Source organism: Hyperolius riggenbachi, chromosome 10, assembly GCF_040937935.1.
Source record: "Hyperolius riggenbachi isolate aHypRig1 chromosome 10, aHypRig1.pri, whole genome shotgun sequence".
NCBI lineage: Eukaryota > Metazoa > Chordata > Amphibia > Anura > Hyperoliidae > Hyperolius > Hyperolius riggenbachi.
Window position 1 is genome coordinate 132,482,195 of NC_090655.1, and position 22,465 is coordinate 132,504,659.

The 22,465-nt window shown below is 45.3% G+C and overlaps 1 protein-coding gene across 3 annotated transcripts in view; it reads left to right on the forward strand.

Moving 5' to 3' along the window:
- Window positions 1-22,465, forward strand: part of LOC137536104 (collagen alpha-1(XIII) chain-like) — a 523,068-nt gene that overhangs the window by 214,894 nt on the left and 285,709 nt on the right. Inside the window, exon 1 of one of the 3 annotated variants that reach the window (XM_068258152.1) lies at window positions 11,690-11,731. The exons of the other annotated variants lie outside the window; for them this stretch is intronic. The gene's annotated coding sequence lies outside the window, so the exon portion shown is untranslated. Of the gene's footprint in view, window positions 1-11,689; window positions 11,732-22,465 lie in introns of those variants that run through there. 3 annotated transcript variants of the gene reach the window in all.

Below are 22,465 nucleotides of genomic sequence, written 5' to 3' on the forward strand. Positions count from 1 at the left end.
TAGCGTCCCTTCGGAAGTTTAGGTCTCGTCTGTGTATACTGAATAGAAGGTTTTACTGAGAGGTAAAGACCTTTTAAAAAGCCTTTATTTGTTACAATATAAATAATTAATATATACAGACAATCGTGAACAATTAAACGATGAGAGACAGTGATAACACAGTACATAAAAGAAAAAGGGATAAAAAGAACGAATACTTATGATTCTGTGGAAAGTCCGTTCGGGAAAAGACAAAGTTCCTTTGTTGCAGTTAGTTCGCAATATGGCCGAACCACATGGCCGTTGCTCCGCCTGCAAGATGGCCACTGCTATTTCCCCAAGCAGTGGCAGTCTTTTCGGTATGATGGAAAGTGGGGGAATTGGCTGGGGGTCCTCATGCAATCAGTTTTGAGCACTGACATTTCTGGGCGGAGTCTCAAGCTCAGCCCAGGGGCGTGTCAGGCAGTGAGTTCTCAGGGGAGGAACTTCCAGCCATCCACAAAATATGTCCAATTTCATACCCCGCCGGGGTTTTGTCGCACATGCAAACCGATTTCATATTCAGATTGGGCTGAGAATACACGTTCATAGGACATCAAACTTGCAATATTTGGGGCGCACGGGGACCCCATTATTCATATCTCAGCCCCTGCTCGGGTTACCTGGCTATGTCTAGTATCACCATATTCTACAGAATTAGGGAAACAAAATTATGTAATTTTCATATTCCTCCCATGGATGGTATTTGCAAAATGTGACAAAGTTATCAACACCATGCATTCCATACTCAGTTTGGTCGGTGCCGTCAAGACTGGGAGGAATGTAGGTGTCAATAGACCTCATGCTGTGCTAGCTTCCCCTGTTGAATAGACTCTGTTGGTATTTCAGCTCTGCCCAATTAGCACATTAGTGTCACCAGAGCTTTTCCGGGAGCCTTAACAGGATTTCTTGCTAAACCAGGTTGCTTTAGCCATATGCTAACGCAGGCCCATTCAGCCCTCATGGCAAAAGGGGGGGGGGGGGAAGGCAGGAAGGAAAAACTTCTATTTTAAAAATAAAGAATGTCAGTTTTCCGATCACGGTTGCGATCGGACAATCGGCTGCGAATCCTCGGACGACTGGGCGTCGCCCGGCGTCACAGCAGGAAACCTTGAAGTATCAGCCATTATTGATTCAGGTGCATGCAGCTGCTTTATGGACATCACGTTTGCCACTAATCACCGGATACCTGTGCAGTTTAAACAAAATCCCCTTCTAATTCATCTAGCCGACGGTAGTGAAGTGAGCTCTGGTCCGGTTGTCTATGAGACATTACCTCTTGCTACCACCATCCAAGGATTACACCAGGAACAACTGAAGCTGGACCTCCTTACTTCACCGCTCCATCCAGTCATACTAGGATTACCCTGGCTTCAAGCCCACAATCCTGCTATTGATTGGTCATCCGGCACTGTGTCCTTTCCGTCCACCTATTGCGACAAGAGTTGTATACTGGAACAACCAAGAGCAGTGGGTACTCTTCTTTGCACATCTTCTTTGCAGGAAGCAATACCGGAACAGTATCGTACTTTTCTTGATGTCTTTGACAAAAAGAAAGCGGATGCATTGCCTCCTCACCGGCCATATGATTGTCCCATTGATTTACTGCCTGGATCAGCAATCCCTTTTAGTCGAATGTTCCCCCTGTCAGAACCTGAGCAAGAAGTATTACATGAATACATTGAAGAGAATGTGAGGAAGGGATTCATCCGACCTTCCAAGTCCTCTGCTGGCGCAGGAATTTTCTTTGTCCAAAAGAAAGATGGAACCCTCAGGCCTTGTATTGACTACAGGGAATTGAACAAGGTTACAATCAAAAACAGGTACCCTTTACCACTTATGCCGGAACTATTCCAGAAATTAAGAGATGCCAAGATCTTTACAAAATTGGATCTGAGAGGTGCCTATAACCTAGTGAGGATAAGAGAAGGGGACGAGTGGAAGACTGCCTTTAGGTCACGATACGGTCATTTTGAGTACCTAGTTATGCCATTTGGACTTTGCAATGCACCAGCCACCTTTCAGCATTTCATTAATGATGTTCTCAGGGAGTTTATTGATCATTTTCTAGTAGTATATCTGGATGACATCCTGATTTTTTCAACATCCTTGGAGGAACACAGGAAACAAGTTTGTCAGGTATTGGAGCGATTAAGACGTCACAACCTCTATGCTAAAGCTGAAAAGTGTGAATTTGAGCAACATACAATTCAGTTCCTGGGGCTTATTATCTCGGCAGAAGGATTTACAATGGATCCCCAGAAAGTTCAAGCTATCCTTGAATGGCCAGCACCAATCGACAGAAAAGCAGTACAAAGATTTGTAGGATTTGCAAATTTCTATAGGAAATTTATTAGGAACTTTTCCGCCATTATTTTACCCATCACGAGGCTGACCAGACAACATATTCCGTTTAAATGGACAGAGGAAGCTCAATGCGCCTTTGAGAAGCTAAAGAAACTGTTCACGTCTGCATCCATTCTCAAGCACCCTGACCCGGCCATGCCATATATCCTGGAGGTGGACGCTTCAGACTCAGCAGTGGGTGCAGTGTTATCACAGAGATCGGGTGAAAAAGCAATTCTCTACCCCATAGCCTTCTTTTCCCGGAAATTGTCGGATGCGGAAAGGAATTATGACGTGGGAGACAGGGAGTTGTTAGCTATTAAATATGCTTTGGAAGAATGGCGATACTTACTGGAAGGGGCTTCTCAGGATATCCTAATCTACACGTATCATAGAAACTTAGAGTATCTGAAGAAAGCAAAGAGACTTAACCCAAGACAAGCCAGATGGGCACTTTTCTTTTCAAGATTCTCTTTCCATATCACATACCGCCCTGGTTCAAAGAATATCAAACCGGACGCATTGTCGCGCATGTTCCCTGAAGAAGAGATGCCAACGGTAATGGATACTATCCTTTCCAATCAGAATTTTTTATTAATACAACCGGAGTTAATAGAACGGCTCCGTCAGGATTCGGCAGACCCACCGGACAAGATGAAGACACAGTTGGTAGCCAAAGACGGGTTGTGGCTTTTCAAAGATAGGGTTTTTGTTCCAGAAAAACATCGGTTGGAAGTATTCAAACTGTGCCATGACCATCAGCTGACCGGTCACTTTGGAGTAGCAAAAACCCAGGAATTAGTCCAACGTTTTTTTTGGTGGCCTGCGTTGCAGAAAGATTGCGAAAACTATGTCAAGTCATGCCAAGTATGTAGCCGGAGCAAGGGGTTGAATCTCAAACCATGGGGATTGTTGAATCCACTACCTGTTCCTCCTAGACCATGGTATTCAATATCAATGGACTTTATTGTAGAATTACCAAATGCAGATGGGGCTAACACGATCTTTGTAGTGGTAGATCGATTGACGAAGATGGCGCATTTTATTCCCATGATGAACTTACCTTCTGCAAGAATTACTGCTATGACCTTCATCAAGGAGATTGTAAGGTTGCATGGGGTTCCTTATGACATTGTATCAGACAGGGGAACTCAGTTCACTTCACAGTTTTGGAAAGCAGTCTGTCAAATACTCAATATCCGGTTACATTTTTCATCAGCATATCATCCACAATCCAACGGACAAACTGAACGCACTAATCAAACACTGGAACAATATCTCAGATGCTTCATTTCAGGGTCACAGGATAATTGGGCTCAATTATTGCCATCCGCGGAATTTGCTTACAACAATTCAGTTCATACGTCCACTAAGCAATCTCCATTCTTTGCCAACTATGGGTATAATCCTTCATTTTTACCTGGTATAGTGAAAGAATCTCCAGTTCCTGCAGCAGAAGAATTGGCCAAGTGGTTGGTTCAGAATAATCAACTCCTTCAGCGATCAATGACTCAGGCTCAGGAGGACTTTAAAAAAAAGGCTGATTGTCACAGGAGGGGAGATGTGAACTTGGAAGTGGGGGACCAGGTATACCTATCAACCAAGAACTTGAGACTTACATGCCCATCGAAGAAGCTAGGTCCTAAATTTATTGGGCCCTTTAAAATTAGAAGAAGGATTGGACAATCAGCTTATGAACTTGAATTACCTAGCAACCTCAGAATTCATCCTGTCTTTCACGTCTCTCTGTTAAAGCCAGTACATCCGGACCTCTTTCCTGGACAGAATTCAGGACCACCTCCACCAGACATAGTGAATGGAGAAGAGGAATATGAAGTGGAAGATATTCTGGATTCCAGATGTAGGGGTAGTCGGGTACAATATCTCATTAAATGGAAGAACTATGGAGCAGAGGACAACACCTGGGAACCAGCCTCTTTTGTTCATGCACCTGCTTTGGTGAGACGGTTCCATCAGAGGTGTCCAGATAAATCAAGACCAGGAGGCATCCGGAGGGGGGGGCATTGTCACGGTCAGTTACCTGTCCAGGTGAGGCGGCTGGCACATGCGGATGCTGGCAGTCGTTCTGGGGGTCTCGACGGGCCTCCCGGCAGGGTGTTCTGTCGGGGCTCTCCAGCGCGCGTGGCGTTGTGCGGCGAAAGTGTTGGCGCCGCAAGGTGTGGGCATGATTGCTGTGCACGCGCGCGCGCAAAGACGGCTGTTTTATGCATCTTCTTCTTGTTGTGCGTGTGTGCGCGTGCGCGGGCGTGCGTATCGCGCATGTGCGTGTTCGCGTTTGCGCATGCGCGCATGACGCGCTGCTCCGTGTGCGCGTGACGCACTACGTTGTGTGCGCGTCGCGCGGTGCACGCCAAACGGCCTATTTAAGCCTGGAGAGCCCAGACCTCTGTGCTGTGGTATTGCAGCAAGTTTGCTCCCGTGACGTGACACTTTGTCTGCCTGATCCCTGACCTACTCCATGCTGAACCTTGCCTGTCTGATAACCCGCTCTGTTGCCGAACCCTGCTTTGTACGACTACCCGCTCTGCTGCCGAACCTTGCCTGTCTGATAACCCGCTCTGTTGCCAAACCCTGCAAGTCTGACTACTTGCTCTGCTACCGACCCCGGACCGCTCAAGGATCTGCTGTTCTACCAGCCTGTTACAGAACCTGCGTGGCAACATCATCTCTGGTGTACGGGTCATTGCAGTACCAGACCCAACCTGCGGGAGTCTCCAGTTCCTGCTCACTCCAACGACTGGATCTGCGAGCACTCCTGCCCTGTGTTAACCCAAGGCACCTGTTCCCAGTTCAGGGCTTGGGGTTGATAAGCCGCAGGGGTTGCTGTCCTCAGCACATCGGTCTCCTTTCCTCCAGGTACGTGACAGGATGCCAGCATATCCTCAAGCTGGCACCGATGAGTTCAAGATGTTTTCAGGGTGGAGGACTCAAGCCCGCCTGCTGGCTCTGTGCTTTTGATGAAGCTGGTTTGGGGGTGTGGCAATGCCGGCCCCCTCTGAGCTACCAGCAAATGACAGTTCATTCCCTCTGAGAGATTTTAGAGCTAAACTTATGAATTGCTGTAACTCCTGAACCATACACGTTACATTTAGGGGGGTAACAGCTTCATACTTGGAGGAAAATACAGATTAATATGATATCCGACATGGCTAGTGCAGCAGATCAGGGTCCTGGGTAGATTCATACCTGGGTTGTAGGGGCCCCGGGCCCCTCTCGACTGGTATCAAGAGATCCAGCATGACCCTACGGATCCAATGATACCGCTCTCATAACCACCCTATTTATTGTATTCTGTAAATGGGCAAAAGATTATATAGTACATTCATTTCTTCCTGCTAAGGCTGGAGTCAGCCTGACTGGAGTCCAGCTGTGTCTGCTTCTTGGGATCTCCGTCTATGAAAGGCCCTGTTGGCTCCTTCAATTAACATCTGAATGTGAGATCAGCTTAGACAAACTTTGAGTTTACACCTCTGGCTTAATCAGCAGTCACAGGGCCAGTCTTCCTGCCAGCTGCTAACAGGGGAAAAAAAACTGCCTATTTAAAAAAACCCGGAATGTCAATCTCTAAATCGCTGGCCTGACTACCATCCAGGGCGATCGGCGCAATAAACCGATTGCGTTCTAATTTCTCACGGCTGTTCCGTGACATGGAGCCATTGTGTACTCCCTCTATAGTGTTATAGGATAAGTTAATTGGCTCCCCCTAAAAAAATTGGCCCTAGACTACAGTACTTACACTACATAATATAGACATATGGCAATGGTAGGGATTAGATTGTGAGCTCCTTTGAGGGACAGTTAGTTACAAGATATATATATAGAAATCAGATTGAGTCTCCACCTGGATTTAAGGCCTGTTGGCCACTTTTATTGTAGATATCACAGTAAGAACACACAACGTTTCGACCTCAAGGGTCTTTCTCAAGTGCATACAGACCATATTTGCAACACCTGTATATATAAATCAATTAAAACACACCCCAAGGGGGGCGGGCACATAACTTGAAGAGACAAGCCACATTAAACATACTTCATAGGAAACATTTTAAATTGTACGCCTCATTCATGCCATTTGACGCAAGGGTACCAAGATCGAAGATCCATTTGCTTTCTCTACGTAGCAAAGAGATTTGGGGATCCACACCCTCTTGTGAGAACACCTTTTCCAGTATGCACCACCTCAGATCGCCCACCGCATGTCCGCATTCATGAAAATGGCGACCTACGGGAGATTCAAATATATCCTTAGATTTTTCTTTATCCCTCTTCTCCATATCTTTTTTATAATTCCTGATATTGCTCCTATGCTCATTGATCCTCCTCCTCCCATCTCTAGACGTCTGTCCTACATAACCCATTCCACAAGGGCATTTTAACAGGTAAATGACATTTGTCGTAGTGCATGAGTAATTCCCCTTAATCTTAATCCTCGTCCCTTTTGTAGTATGAGTAACATAGTCACCCCAAATTATGGATGAACAGTTTTGACAACTCATGCACGGAAACGTGCCTTTGCGGCGGGAAATAAATGTGGTGGCAGCCACTATGAGAAGCGGGGATATCATAGAGAGACAGTCGAGGAAACGGCAGCCCAGGTAGCTAGAATGGACAGAAGTGAGCTGAGAAGGAGAAAAGCAGGCAGAAAGGAGTCCCATGATGGGGTACAATTCATCTTGACATATGACAACCACGCGGCAGACATTAGAAAATGCCTGCTTGGCGCTTGGTCAGTGGTGGAGACTGATCCGCTGCTGTCTAAGATATTCCATTCCCTGCCTAGAATGGTCTTTAGGAAAGGAAAAAGTATTAGAGACCAGCTAGTGAGAGCTGATTTAAAGGAACCCTGGAAGGCCGCCACCACATTTATTCCCCCCCGCAAAGGCACATTTCCATGCATGAGTTGTCAAAACTGTTCATCCATAATTCGGGGTGACTATGTTACTCATACTACAAAAGGGACGAGGATTAAGATTAAGGGGATTTACTCATGCACTACGACAAATGTCATTTACCTGTTAAAATGCCCTTGTGGAATGGGTTATGTAGGACAGACGTCTAGAGATGGGAGGAGGAGGATTAATGAGCATAGGAGCAATATCAGGAATTATAAAAAAGATATAGACAAGAGGGATAAAGAAAAATCTAAGGATATATTTGAATCTCCCGTAGGTCGCCATTTTCATGAATGCAGACATGCGGTGGGCGATCTGAGGTGGTGCATACTGGAAAAGGTGTTCTCGTAAGAGGGTGTGGATCCCCAAATCTCTTTGCTACGTAGAGAAAGCAAATGGATCTTCGATCTTGGTACCCTTGTGCCAAATGGCATGAATGAGGCGTACAATTTAAAATGTTTCCTATGAAGTATGTTTAATGTGGCTTGTCTCTTTAAGTTATGTGCCCGCCCCCCTTGGGGTGTGTTTTAATTGATTTATATATACAGGTGTTGCAAATATGGTCTGTAAGCACTTGAGAAAGACCCTTGAGGTCGAAACGTTGTGTGTTCTTACTGTGATATCTACAATAAAAGTGGCCAACAGGCCTTAAATCCAGGTGGAGACCAAGTCTGATTTCTATGTTGGACTGTTGCTACACCCTAGGTGGATACGGGTGGTGACTGGTTGACTCCCTGGTGGAATATTAATCTGGGTTGCAGCTACAAGGTATTTTGCATTGCTTAAGATATATATATACACTGTACAGCGCTGCGTAATATGTCGGCGCTATATAAATACTAAATAATTATAATAATAATAGTGATTGGTAGACAGTGAGTTTCTTGGAATTTTTTATGTCACTTCTCCATTCCTCTATGTATCGTTCCTTGCAGCTTACTATAGTCCCTTTTATTTGGGCTTTTGTCAGCCTGTGTTGGTGGTCTTGGCTGGGCTGGCTGCTGATGCTTTGCTTGAGAGCACGTGGTATGGCCTCGCCCCCCTGGCTCAGTGAGGCTTTATGGTGGTAAGTGCTGGGGTTGCTGCTCTGTATATGCGTCCAGTATGAGAGTGCCCTCTGCTGGATAGTAAGCTATAGTGGGAACCTGCCTAGCTCTGCCCGGCAAGCTGAGTTCGAAGTACTGCGATGGACTTGGAGGAGATACTTGCAGAACTCTAGATGGAAGATTTCTGTTGGGCTGTAGTCCCATTTTGATTGGTCAGGGTAGGTGACCGGGCCCCATACCTTACTGCTATAGAGCAGGATTGGGGTGATCATGCTGTCGAATATCTTTACCCAGACTCTCACCGGTGGTTTTAGGTGGTAAAGCTGCATTCTGATGGCGTAAAATGTTCTGCAGGCTTTTTCTTTCAGGGCCTTTACTGCTGGTTTAAATTCCTGATTGGTTGATCTCCAGCCCCAGGTAGGTGTAGCTGTAGGTGGACACCAGTGGGGAGCCATTTAATATAAATGAGGAGCTGGGGGTTTTATTTCCATTCTTCCTCTGGAACACCATACCTTTTGTCTTCTTTGGGTTGATGGGCAGGGCCCATGTGGTACAGAAACTCTCCAATACTGCCAGGCTATCCTGTAGTCCTTTCTCTGTTGGAGAGAGCAGCACAAGGTCATCTGCATACAGCAGGAACTTCACCTCACGGTCATGCAGGAGGAGGCCTGGAGCTGGGGAGGATTCCAGGGCTACAGCCAGTTGGTTAATGTATATGTTAAAGAGTGTTGGGCTCAGACTGCAGCCCTGCCTGCACAAAGGGAGAGACACATAGTGGGGAAGAGGCACATAGGGAGCAGAGGGGGAGAGACACATGGGGGCAGAGGGGAAGAGGCACACAGAGGGGGAGAGACACATGGGGCAGAGGCAGAGAGACACAGAGAGGGGTAGAGGCACACAGTAATCAGAGGGGGAGAGACACATGGGGCAGAGGGGGAGAGGCACACAGAGGGGGAGAGACACATGGGGCAGAGGCGGAGAGACACACAGAGGGGTAGAGGCACACAGGGAGCAGAGGGGGAGAGACACATGGAGCAGAGGGGGAGAGAGACACAGAGGAGGAGAGGCACACAGGGAGCAGAGATGGAGAGACACATGGGGCAGAGGGAGGGAGAAACAAAGCGGGGAAAAGGCACACAGGAGGCAGAAGGGGAGAGACACATGGAGCAGAGAGAGAAAGACACACAGAGGAGGAGGGGCACACCGGGAGCAGAGGGGGAGAGACACATGTGGCAGAGGCGGAAAGAGACACACAAAGGGGTAGAGGCGCACAGGGAGCAGAGATGGAGAGACACATGGGGCAGAGGCTGAGAGACACACAGAGGGGTAGAGGCACATGGAGCAGAGGGGGAGGGACACACAGAGGGGAAGAGGCACACAAGGAGCAGAGATGGAGAGGCACATGGGGCAGAGGAGGAGAGAAACACAGAGGGGGAAAGGCACACAGGAGGCAGAGGGGGAGAGACACATGGGGGCAGAGTGGGAGAGACACATGGAGCAGAGAGGGAAAGACACACAGAGGAGGAGAGGCACACGGAGCAGAGGGAAAGAGACACATAGGGCAGAGGGGGAGAGGCACACAGGGAGCAGAGGGGGAGGGACACATGGGGCAGAGGGGGAGAGACACACATAGAGGGAGAGGCACACAGGGAGCAGAGAGGGAGAGACACATGTGACAGAGGGGGAAAGGCACACAGGGAGCAGAGGGGGGAGAGACACATGGAGCAGAGAGGGAAAGACACACAGAGGAGGAGAAGCACACGGAGCAGAAGGGGAGAGCCACACAGAGGGGGAGAGGCACACAGGGGGCAGAGGGGGAGAGACACATGGCGGCAGAGGGGGAGAGACAGACACACAGACAGACGGAGGATATTCTTATCAGAGCTTTACAGCTGTCACATGGGCTACTGACATGCAAGTACTCAGTAGGGAATTCCCTCTTTGTTCCTCTAAAGATGTCAGCTGACTAGCACCCAGCAGGGACACAGGCTGTGCTCATACCTGAGAGTTCCATGCTTTGCTAAGTTCCCACAACTGCACCATGTGGACTACTGGCCAGGTTTCTCTCCACCTCTCTGTTCACACACTGCTTCTGCTGCTGTTGTTGCTGCACATGATGGGCTGTGACCTAGAGTGCCCCCCCCCCTCCACCATTATGCATGTCCCTGCTTATTCACATGGGTTAAGACAAAATAAATACCGAGAGCCCAATATAGTGTAGTATTATTCAAAACAAGGGATTGAAAATGAAAAGTATATAATGTATATACTCACAAACGTGGGTTACCTCCTAGGTAACCACTGTATAGGCAGGTGAGGAGATTAGACCTGTCCTCACTCAGGATTAAAAGTCGCTCTCTGTAGATAAGGAAATAAGGGGCAACACCCCTCCACCAGGGGTGGATATTGATAATGTAAGAGTGAACAGAGGCGCCAGCAGGGTAAAAGGTTCTAAAAGGCTTAAAATCCGTCAGGAGGTGGTGGTGGTCGCCTCCCTGAAGCAGACAAGATACCATCAGTTTTATGACAACAGGTTTATTAATATACTCCAAAACAGTGCAACGCGTTTCACGGGTATGTTCCCGCTTCCTCAGGCAATAAACAGATAGGAGAACACAGTATAGTCTCAAGGTCACGAATCAGAGGCGCTATTCGTGGCCTTGAGACTATACTGTGTACTCCTTTCTGTGTGAGAATAGGGTTTAGTTGTAGTAAAATACTGGTAACATCTACCAATGTTTTACTATCGTCATTACCAATGTAAATATTTTTCCATTTTCATTTGGCGCCCAATTCACAACGGTTTTTATCGTTTAGACTTATATTGGCTTCTCCCACTTTTCCTTGTGCCTCTATTTCATGCACAGGGCCTACTAATTGCGCCCCTAGTGGCTGCAGCTCTCAAGCACTTTGAGTCAGACAGGAGAAAAGTGCTATACAAAATGTTGGAAATATTTTTATTATTACAGTAAACATTGATCACATGACCACCATTTTCAACTAGAAGTTCAGTTAAAAGCCTCATTTTATACAGTTATATGGCTATAGGAAATCTGTGCTCATTGGGCTATGCAGAGGTGCATTTACTTTGTTAAAGTCTTACCCAGCTCTACAGTGGAGACAAAACAAAGCGTTTGGTTAAACCTTAATTGTTGCACCAAAATTCATTTTCTAGTTGATGAGGAAAAATGATTCATCATAGGATGGATCAAACCCAGTGCAGGAAATGATATATCTGTCTCACAGACCAATTATCTCTGCATATCGTGGGATTTCTCATACATCCTAACTTAACAGAGAAAATTACTTACAAATGAGCTTTTTCCACAGGCACAGAACACTCGCTCTGCTTTCTCATCTGGTATGGAACCAGGGGCTTTTTCGGATGCTGAAGTTTTTAGTATGCTTGTAAGTGATCTTTACTTTTGATGGGGGGGGGTGACATGAAAATAGTAATTACCTTTCCACTTCAGCATTTCCACTCCTCAGTGTTTTGGCTGCTGGTATATGAATCACTGGAAAGCATGGGTTGGAGAATGGAATTATGTGTAGGCAAAAACTATAGGAACTTAAACTGTTGCGCTGGTGCAATAGCATGTGTTAGAAATGCAACTTGTACTTCTAAGAAGGCAGGTGTTATTGGATTGTTTTGCAAACAGAAGGCTCCAATTCACTTTAAACAAAACAAATGTATATTTGCATTTGTACAGCTACTAACAGCATTCCTGTGCAGTAGCACGCAGAGTACTTGAGTCAGTAAAAATATTTCTGTTCACGCCGATGTATTCTTTTTGAATATTTTGCTTTGTCTCGGATTTGGGGATTTTGTAGGTCCCAAATGTGAACACTGTTAAAGTCAAGAGGACAGAAGTTCTGATGGTTTGTTCTGTTCTCTGGAGAACAATTATAGCAGCCAGAAACAGCAAGGAGACATGGGAAGGACGTCCAAATAACATTATTCTATGAAAAAAGGAGACATATCAGTATAGAAGGTGGGAGGGGCCATTTTATGTGGATTTTTTAAGGCAACATGAAAAAGTGAATCCTTCAATTTACAGCTTTCTAGGGTCCTTGCTCCACATTCTGTCATGAAAAGCATTGTTTTTTTATTTATTGAGACTCTTAAGCAGTTAAACTTTAAACAGTTGGCAGGTCATGAAGAAGAGGAGAAGGGGGTGGTGATTTAAGAGTAACAACAAAAGTTTGCTTTCCTAAAACCGAAAGAATTTGCGATAATTCAGGAGTGAGCTTGAGATGTCTCCCAGAGCAACACTGCTGAATATATGCAAATTAACCATTATACCCTTAGAAGCTAAACACACCTCCAGAACCGCTGGAATGCAATGATGTGTCATCTTGTTAATTTGTACAGAGCCATAATAATCCAACATGCGGGTCCAACAGTATGTGCTTTCGGATGTGGAACGGCGGGTCCTTGAGAAGGGTCTTTCATTTGCACCTACTAAACATATGAATGTTTTTGAAACTATAGTGGATGTTAATAGATTCATAAGAGCCCTTCTACTTCGGAAGCATTTTTCTGATAGAGAAGCAACCGGGGGCCGGGTTGGTAGAGCCATGGACGTTGTCGCGGATATTGGAGACTTTAAGGAGCCAAGTGCCAGGTGGGCTTTGGATTCCTTGGCCACAGAAAGCACTGGTTTAGTCTCCCTAGATGACGTTAAGCAGATTCTTGTTCGTAACCCGTCTTTTTATCCCCTGACCAGCCGGACACATCATGTGGAAACCTTTCAGGAATTGGTGGAGAGGGATTTGGTGGAATTGGAAGGGGCCTTGAGTAATAATAGACCGAATCTGTCGCACCAGGAGCGACAGGCCCTCTCTGATCTTCAGAGTAATTCAAATATAGTTATCCGAAATGCGGATAAAGGGGGTGCTGTCGTTGTCCTGGATAGCGACAGTTATAGGTCTGAGGCCCTTAGGCAACTAAATGATTCTGTGGTGTATCAAAAATTGGGAGCAGACCCCATGAAACTTTTCCAGAAAGAATTGTTTGACCTGTTGTCTTATGGACAGAGTCTGGGTGTGTTAGATCAAAGAATGGCAGACTATTTGGGCGTCCCTGATCCGATTACCTCAGTATTTCACCATCTCCCCAAGATCCACAAACCGGGCGCTCCCCCGGAGGGCAGGCCCATTGTGGCTGGTATTGGCTCTCTGGGGGAGCGCCTGAGTGAGTGGGTTGATTCTATGTTACAGCCACTGGTTAGGCGCCTTCCAGGCTATATTCGTGATACTAAGCATTTGCTTTCTAGTTTGAAGAGTTTCACGTGGGCAAAGCATTATGTATGGGTTACCATCGATGTGAAGGCCTTATATTCATGTATCCCTCATAATTTGGCCATTGAAGCTGTCAAGTATCATCTTGAAAAATATTCCTCGTACACTGAGGATCTCCGAACCTTCATATGTTTGGCTGTCGAGTACCTCCTGACCCGCAATTACTTCATGTTTGATGGCGGCTTCTATCTCCAGAGGTGTGGCGCCTCCATGGGGGCCAAGTTCTCTCCATCCTTGGCCAACCTCTATATGGGGTGGTGGGAGGAGTGCCACATCTTTGGGGGTGGGGGTCGCCATCTGGGGAGTGTTGCGTGGTACGGGAGGTATATCGACGACCTATTATTAGTCTGGCAGGGAATCCCTGAAGATATCCCCTCCTTTGTGAGTGACCTTAACAATAACTCTTTGAATTTACAGTTCACTCACAATTGGGGGGTAGGCTCAATTGACTATTTAGATGTCACCCTAGTGGGGGATCCTGTCCAGGGGAAAGTACACACTAGGACATTTCGGAAACCCTGTAGTGGCAATACCACTCTCCGGGCAACGAGTTGCCATCCGAGGCATACTATTTGTGCGGTCCCTATAGGTGAATTCATCAGGGCACGACGTAATTGCTCGGAGGACCTGTGGCTCAGGGAAGAAAATAATATGGTGGAGAATAGACTCCTGGATAGGGGTTATCCGGGGTGGATGATTAACAAGGGAAAAACTAGAGCCAACCAAAAAAGTAGAGATCATTTGCTGACAACGATTGGAGGAAATAATACCACAGATTTAAGGCCCACTTTTGTTACGACTTACAGTGTGGAATTTAACAGGATAGTTTCCATTTTGAAAAAATATCTTCCTGTGTTAAAGGGGGATGAGGACTTGCGTGCTATTTTACAACAGGGAGTACGTTTTGCTAGTAGGCGCGCGCCCACCCTGGCCCAATCCCTCTCGCCTAGCCTGTTTGAGTCTAGTCCTAGATCTTCTACATGGCTTAGCTTGACTGGCTCATATAAATGTGGAGTAAGAACGTGCCACTATTGTCATGTACACAAGCGAACACGGGAGGCAATATCAACCTCAAATGGACGTAGGTTTCCTATTAAGGAATTCATCAATTGTGGCACGCCTTATGTGATATACCTTATCACGTGTACGGAGTGCTCCCTACAATATGTGGGGTGCACTACTAGACCCTTACGTGCCAGAATTAGTGAACACTATTGCGGCCCAGGCTGGCTCAGCACCAACATTTCTAATGTAGCGAAACATTTTCGCCAGGTTCATGGTGGAAATATGGCTTCATTCTCTTTCCATGGTCTGGAAAGGATTCTCCCAGCCAAGAGAGGGGGTGACCTGGTAAAACGACTTACTAGCCGAGAGGCTTTATGGATCTTTAGACTGGGAACGAGACTTCCTAAGGGTTTAAATTCCCGCTGGGATTTAGCATTGATAACTTAGTGAGGAGCTGCTCCGTGTGCTTTTGTTCACTTTGCTCTCACAATATCTGATTTTATTTATTTTATTTTAAGAATCCTTTTTACATATTTTTAAATAAAATGTGACAGAGCACAGATATACCGTATAAGATACATTGTCAGAGAGAGTTTCTCCCTTTGAAGTGTGAAATATCCCTTCCTGGATGTGGTGTTGAAGGGGAGTGTCTATCATTGCGGGACTTCCCCCTCCACAGGAGGATGGTATATATGGTGTTTGGTGTCATTAATTTTTAGCTATGAGTAAGAACTGTTCGGTTCGAAACATGTCAGCTATATGATGTGTGGCTTGGTGTGGATACGTCCATAATAAAGGAACTTGATGCAAGGGATATCGTGCGGACACCCTTTCTTTACCTCTACTTTGTTGGATTGGCCTGTCCTGGTTCCGGCACTGTCCCAGGGAGGTGTGAGCGGTTTTCTGGTGACTTCTATCATGCATACAGACTGTTTCGGATTGTTTGATCCTCATTAGTGCATGTAAAAAGCTCTGGGGTAGTGAGCCCCTCAAGGTGCGATCTGGCCACCCGACAATCACTCGGCTGCTCCCATGTTAATCACTAGAGGAATATGTAAAAAAGAGAGGAGCGCTCTGAGATTTCCAGCAATGATAGATCAATTAACACTAGGAAAGGTCTCACCTAGTATTAGTGTGGCCGGTACAGCGTACTCAGCCGCGATTCGCATGCGTCCCTCTTAGGCAGCCGGGGACCGGGCTCTCCGTGGCAGCAAGGCAGAGACAGGGCGGAGGCGACGTCACCAGCTCCAGACCTCCTTGCGATGGTAGCGAGGACGTCTGTTCAAACACACGCTGAAAGGCGTGGTGAGCAGCGTCCAATTGTCCGTGAATGGTAAAAATAGTATCTGTAAATCTAAGACTTGAGAAAGCGGAGGATGTTCCTCCAGGAAACGCGTTGTCATTTTAATAAACCTTTATTTTATAGTCCCATATGTATTTTGTGCCATATTGTAACACTGTGGCCAGTCTATTCCCCTGCCTCTATTTTTACCATTCACGGACAATTGGACGCTGCTCACCACGCCTTTCAGCGTGTGTTTGAACAGACGTCCTCGCTACCATCGCAAGGAGGTCTGGAGCTGGTGACGTCGCCTCCGCCCTGTCTCTGCCTTGCTGCCACGGAGAGCCCGGTCCCCGGCTGCCTAAGAGGGACGCATGCGAATCGCGGCTGAGTACGCTGTACCGGCCACACTAATACTAGGTGAGACCTTTCCTAGTGTTAATTGATCTATCATTGCTGGAAATCTCAGAGCGCTCCTCTCTTTTTTACATATTCATTAGTGCATGGCATGGATTAATTTGGCTCTATGGAGTAGGGCTTGTAAATCCAAGAGGTACAGACTAACCAGCAAGCTCGTGGTGACCCAGAACTCATTGGAGTGTGTAAGGGACTACAATGGTCCTAAAAGCCCCCTTACTAAGATGTTAAGAAAAACAAAAGTTTGCTTTCCTAAAACAGAAAGAATTTACGATAATTCAGGTTGGAGTGAGCTTGAGATGTCTCCCAGAGCAACACTGCTGAATATATGCAAATTAACCATTGTACCCTTAGAAGCTTCTAAGTGTACAATGGTTAATTTGCATATATTCAGCAGTGTTGCTCTGGGAGACATCTCAAGCTCACTCCAACCTGAATTATCACAAATTCTTTCTGTTTTAGGAAAGCAAACTTTTGTTTTTCTTAACATCTTAGTAAGGGGGCTTTTAGGACCATTGTAGTCCCTTACACACTCCAATGAGTTCTGGGTTACCATGAGCTTGCTGATTTAAGAGTAGGAGATAAATATTCAATGCCATTTTATTCCCTGTTTCAGACAGAAACAGTAGACATCATTTGTGTGACATAAACCGGGATGGAGGGAGGAAATCCAGATACAGTTTTGGCAGACAGGGATGAGTGAAATGTGAGTTTCACCTTCCACAAAACCGAACCAATGTGTTAGTGGCCATGGGCCACAACAGGGAGGGTTAACTCACCCTTATTGTCACCTCTCACCACTGTGCAGCACACTGTTCTCCATATTCCTGACACTTCTGTCTTCACAGCCGGAAGTCGGAAGGATGGAGAACAGTGTGCTGCACAGTGGTGAGAGGTGGCAACACAGTTAAACCTCTCTGCTGCAGCAACTTGCAGACTGGTTCAGTTTTGCAGAAAGAACCATGGTGCTGTAATGAATAGCACTCTCGCCCTGCAGTACTGGGTGCTCAGTTCAAATACCAGCCAGGGTGGTATCTGCAGAGAGTGTGTTCCCCTATGTCTGCATGGGTTTCCTCCAGGCACTCTGGGTTCCTCCCATATCCTAAATAGATAAGATAAGATAATTGGTTTCCCCCTAAATTGGCCCTAGACTTTGATGGACATGTGTCTATGGCACGGATTAGACTGTGAGCTCTTTTGATGGACAGTTAATGATCATATTATATAATCTGTGCTGTGGAAGACATTAGCACTATATATATATATATATATATATATATATATATATATATATATATATATATATATATATATATATATATATATATATATATTGTTGCAGGAAGAGAGTCTTGGTAGATGGTGTATGTACGTCCCAGATTTCAAATTTTTCTCATCTGCGCTGCTGTTTTGATCTTGATGAGCAAAGGAATCCATACTAGTATTTGGCTGTTTGCCAAATGTCTGAGAGGAATCAGAAGCTGGGAAATAAAAGCTCAATCAACCCACCGTAGAGTACCCTGACCTGGGACAGCCCGCAGAGGTGGGCACTGGCTAAGGTACTTTGATGGGTGCTGAGAAAGACTGCTCTATTTAAGTTTGTTTGGTCCAAGACAAATATTAGACTTGTCTCAAATAGGGAGGGTTTCTCAGTGTTCATGCTTAGTAAGCCCATTCATTGGCAACTAGGTCTGCTTTATGCTGATTTCCTGTATATACTGTAAATAGCTTGTACACCACAAATAATGTTTGGTAACGGTGAGTGAACCAACCACAAGGACTGTCTCTCCAGACTTGCTGCTATCTCTGCCTGATAATATAGATAGATACTGTAGATAGATAGATAGATAGATAGATAGACTGATAGCAATCTGTCAGTTAGATGCTAAGCAGTCTTCCTTGTATACAGGACTGATGACCAATAATTAAAAACATTGACTGGAGTGAAAAATGTCAGCACAAACATACATGTGTTACAAAGGAACTAGAATAAGCCCCAACTGACAATAAAAAACAATGGTGGCGAATAGGGATGACAATGCTTAGGAGAACTCATGGAGAAGCATGTGATCAGTTTGATCAGCTGATAGATTTGTAAGATTGTATCCCCATTAGCTTTTTTTTATTGTGTAATATAGTATTCACACTGGCTGCACTGAACTGCTAAAACAAGTATGTTTCAAAGGCTTTAAATAAAAGGTTATAATATTCATACCTTTGGTTGGCATCAACCAGCTAATGAAAACCTGCAAATAAGAACAAAAGGTATATTTAAGATATACTGTATGTGCATTTACTATACAAAAAATTGGGAGATGCACATGGTCACCACAATTCAATGACAAAAAAAACATGAAAGACAAAATCAATAAACTCAGTAGGTGGCAAAGACAAATCACCAAGTAAAACAGAAAAGATACACATTCATTGTACAGCTCATTATAAGTAAATTATTTAACATTGTGTAGCTCGTCACAATCAAAGGAAGACTTTGCCAACACAGATGCGAAGAAAAACATCCTGATGCATGTTTCAAATATATATATTCTCCTCTGGTGGTCTGCTGTTACTTTATTATTTTATTATTATCACCCTGTTTGTTTGCTGTGCTCTTTCTTTCATCTTATTGTTATCTCTTGCAATTGTTTTCATTTACTTTTCAAGTTCATCCAGCTCCTTTTTTTTTCAGCCTCTGCTCTCTGCACCACATTGATCATTTTGTATGTACTGCACTTCAACCTCTTCCAAAAATGTACATTTGCACACATGGTTCATCCTACTTTTGCATTACTTAACTTTTACATATCATTTTAATTTTGCAACTTTTTTAATTCCTCCCCACCCCAATATAGCAACACTTTTAGCATTTCTCCTCCTCTTCTCTATTCCATTCCAACCCTCCCCTTCCCTTTTATACTTTTTTTCCTACTGTTTGTTTTTGTTTTTATTTTAATACTCATCATATCCTATTCTGGTTCAAGACATTCAATATACCCTGAATGGTTTGTTTCACTGAATGCCATGTCTCTAAGGCCCGGTTCACATTAGCGTTCCCTGTCCGGATTCGCCGGGCCGGATCCGGACCATATACTGTACAAACGGAACGTACGTTCCACATAGCAATGCAAAGGCTATGCGGACGTTCACACGTGTCCGTTCCGTACAGTACGGAGCCGGACCGGATCCGGGCTCCAGACACTTTTCCAACATGCGCTATTTTTTGGGTCCGGATCTCCGGCCCACGCACCCGGACCGGAGCCGGACCTGAGCCTGACAGCACCATCTGGAACACAGAAACCAATGGGAAACGGAAGGCACAGAACACACTGCCTACAAACACCTGACGTTCTACTCCACTTCCTATGCGTATCCAAGCGGCCATTTCGGATGGGGACACATGGGCCAAGCATGTCTGGAGTGGAGCAGCAGTGACAGACGTGCTGGAGCTGTTTGGCAAAATGTCGGAGGTGGAGGTGAGGCCTACAGTGGAGGAACCTGATTCTACAGGTGCACCAGGTGCACCTTCTGCTGACCCCAACATTTTTTTATTTCAATTTCGCTATTTTTTGCCCACGGATCCGGATGGCAGCCTGATGCATGCCTGATGCAAACGGATCGGATCCGGATCAGGTCCTGATCTGATCAGGATCTGGTCCGTTTGCATGGCAAAACGCAAGTGTGAACGGGGCCTAAAGCAGGTCTTTAAACATAAGATCTATCAGGATGTTTTTCTTTGGTATTTCTCTCTTGGCAAAGACTCCCTTTGATTATAGCAGGCTACAAAATATCACTTACTTAAAATACAGCTGTACGATATACATTTTGTATCTATCACTTTATGATTTCCTCTCAGCCATCAACTGGGTATAGTTTTTTTTTTATACAATATTTAACTGTTGGTAAACTGAGCTGAACATGTTGCAAAGTACATATGTGTTATGTAAATTGTTTTTGTTAACAAGTTGGTTGATCTAGGGAATCTCAAGAAATGTTGCAGTAATTTTGCATATCTTTCCAGTCCTCATGCTTGATTTCACCTACATCCATTTCATACATTCGCCTTTTTATAAATAATTGTCTTGTTGCTTTTAGTTTTCAAAGTGATAACCGTGGCGCCCCAACAAATGATCGGTGCAGTGCTGCTGTGTGAGGACGAATCCTTGCATCTAAACAGTCAAATATGTAAAATGAACACAGCGCTACTGTACTCTTCTAGGTAGTTGATATGTTTCTCCACTCCTCCACCTGTATGCACTCAATGTGCAGATAGAGCAAACAGGGAGGCTTTTTAGTGGAATATACACAAATTTTATTGCTGGATAAAAGGCACATACAGGCAATCCGAGGATAGGCACTTACTTTAAGAGGGTCCCAATCCACTTAGGACCCTCTCTGGCTGATAGCGCTTCCCACTCAAGGTGGTACTCAGGCCCCTCAACTCGATCCTGTATCTCTGTTGCCCGCTTCTGTCTTGTTGCTTTTAGAGGCATTAAACCTTTGCATGGCCAAGGGGTCTCTGCGGATCAGAACCTGTTAATCACTTGAGGTATCTGAGGCAGTATATGTATGACCCGCAGGAGGACTATTCCCCTTCCAGGGGCGTAGATATACGACTCCAGCCGCATTGCTGCTGTGTGCTCTCCCCGCCGTTCCCGTGCTCATTAATGTCGCCACTGGTTAGCAGGGAGAACAGCGTTCCCATTCATTGATCTAAGTCCCCGTGTCAATGTACGCCGGCATCAATGAGATGCCTGTATCATTGTATTTTTCGAAAATAAAGTGCTGTGGAAGATGTTAGCACTTTACTTCGCATTACTTCGTGTTTAGCGTATTTATAGTATGCTAAGAGGAAATAATGCGCAAGGACATCTTGTGGCCAAATAGTATAATTACACCTACATACATTTATTTTAATAAAAAGACCCACAATTACATATAAAATGAACTCCTTCCCTCCCACACTCTCCTGTAATACCCACTTTTTTTTTGCAATAAAAAAAAGGAAAATTAAAATAAAATATATAATAAGTTACCTTAGAGACTGCACTTTTTTTTTAATACGTATGCCAGGAGGGTATATTACTGTTAATTTTTAAATGATGGGCTTGTAATTAGTGATTGATGCAACATTTAAAAAAATGCACCTTTATTTCCAAATAAAATATTGGTGCCATACATTGTACTAGGGAAATATTTTAAATGATGCAATAAGCAGGACTTATGGGCAAATAAAATGTGTGGCTGAAAACTAATGTATAATAAATGTGTAACAAACGTTGGAGAGGCAGCTGCAGTTAACAACGCTACCTCCGCAGCTGCCTCCAGCTCCCTGCCTAGCAATCTATCCATGCCTCAGGCGTCTAGCACGCCGAGGACGGGTCTGTCAGCAGCACATAGGGTTGCATTGTCGCATGCGCGCGCGCACAGACAGGACCTTTGTGCGGGGAGGAGGTGCGTCAGCTGACCGGCCGGTCGGCTGACATCAGAGGAGACGCTCGCCGCTCCTCATTGGCTGATAGGAGGGGGCGTGCCGGAGGGGTTTCCTCTGCTTCATAAGCCTAGCTGAATCACTCGCAACTTGTCTGCTGTTGCGAATACTTGGTGTTAGCGCTCAGACCTTAGATAGTTCCGGTGTGCTTTGATCCGGGAGGAAACCGGGGATTTCACACAAGATAGGAATTGTTTGATAGCCTTAAAGAGTACTCATTACTGTGTTATTATCTGTGCATGACTCTGGCTCGTTCTGACTACTCTTCTGCTCAGTGATTCTGTACATCTGCCCATCTGATCTTGCTGCCGACTCTGCCTGTTTATACCTTCCTGTCTCAGCCTTCTGATTTTGTACTGCATCTGTCTGTCTGTTGCCAACCCGATCTGTCTGACCACTCTACTCTCACCAGAGTGCCCTTGACTCTGGTGAGGGGCGCTGTACTGTTAGTACCCACCAGCTCCTCTGGTGAGGTTTAGCTAAAACCTATCAGTACTACTGTTGCAACAATCATTATATTGCTATTTGTTGTCACATCAGCTTTCTGATATACCTGTATTATTGGTGATTCTGCAGATCACCATATAATCAGGTATATATCTGCATTATAGGTGATACTGCAGATCACCTAATAATCAGAATTCTGTTC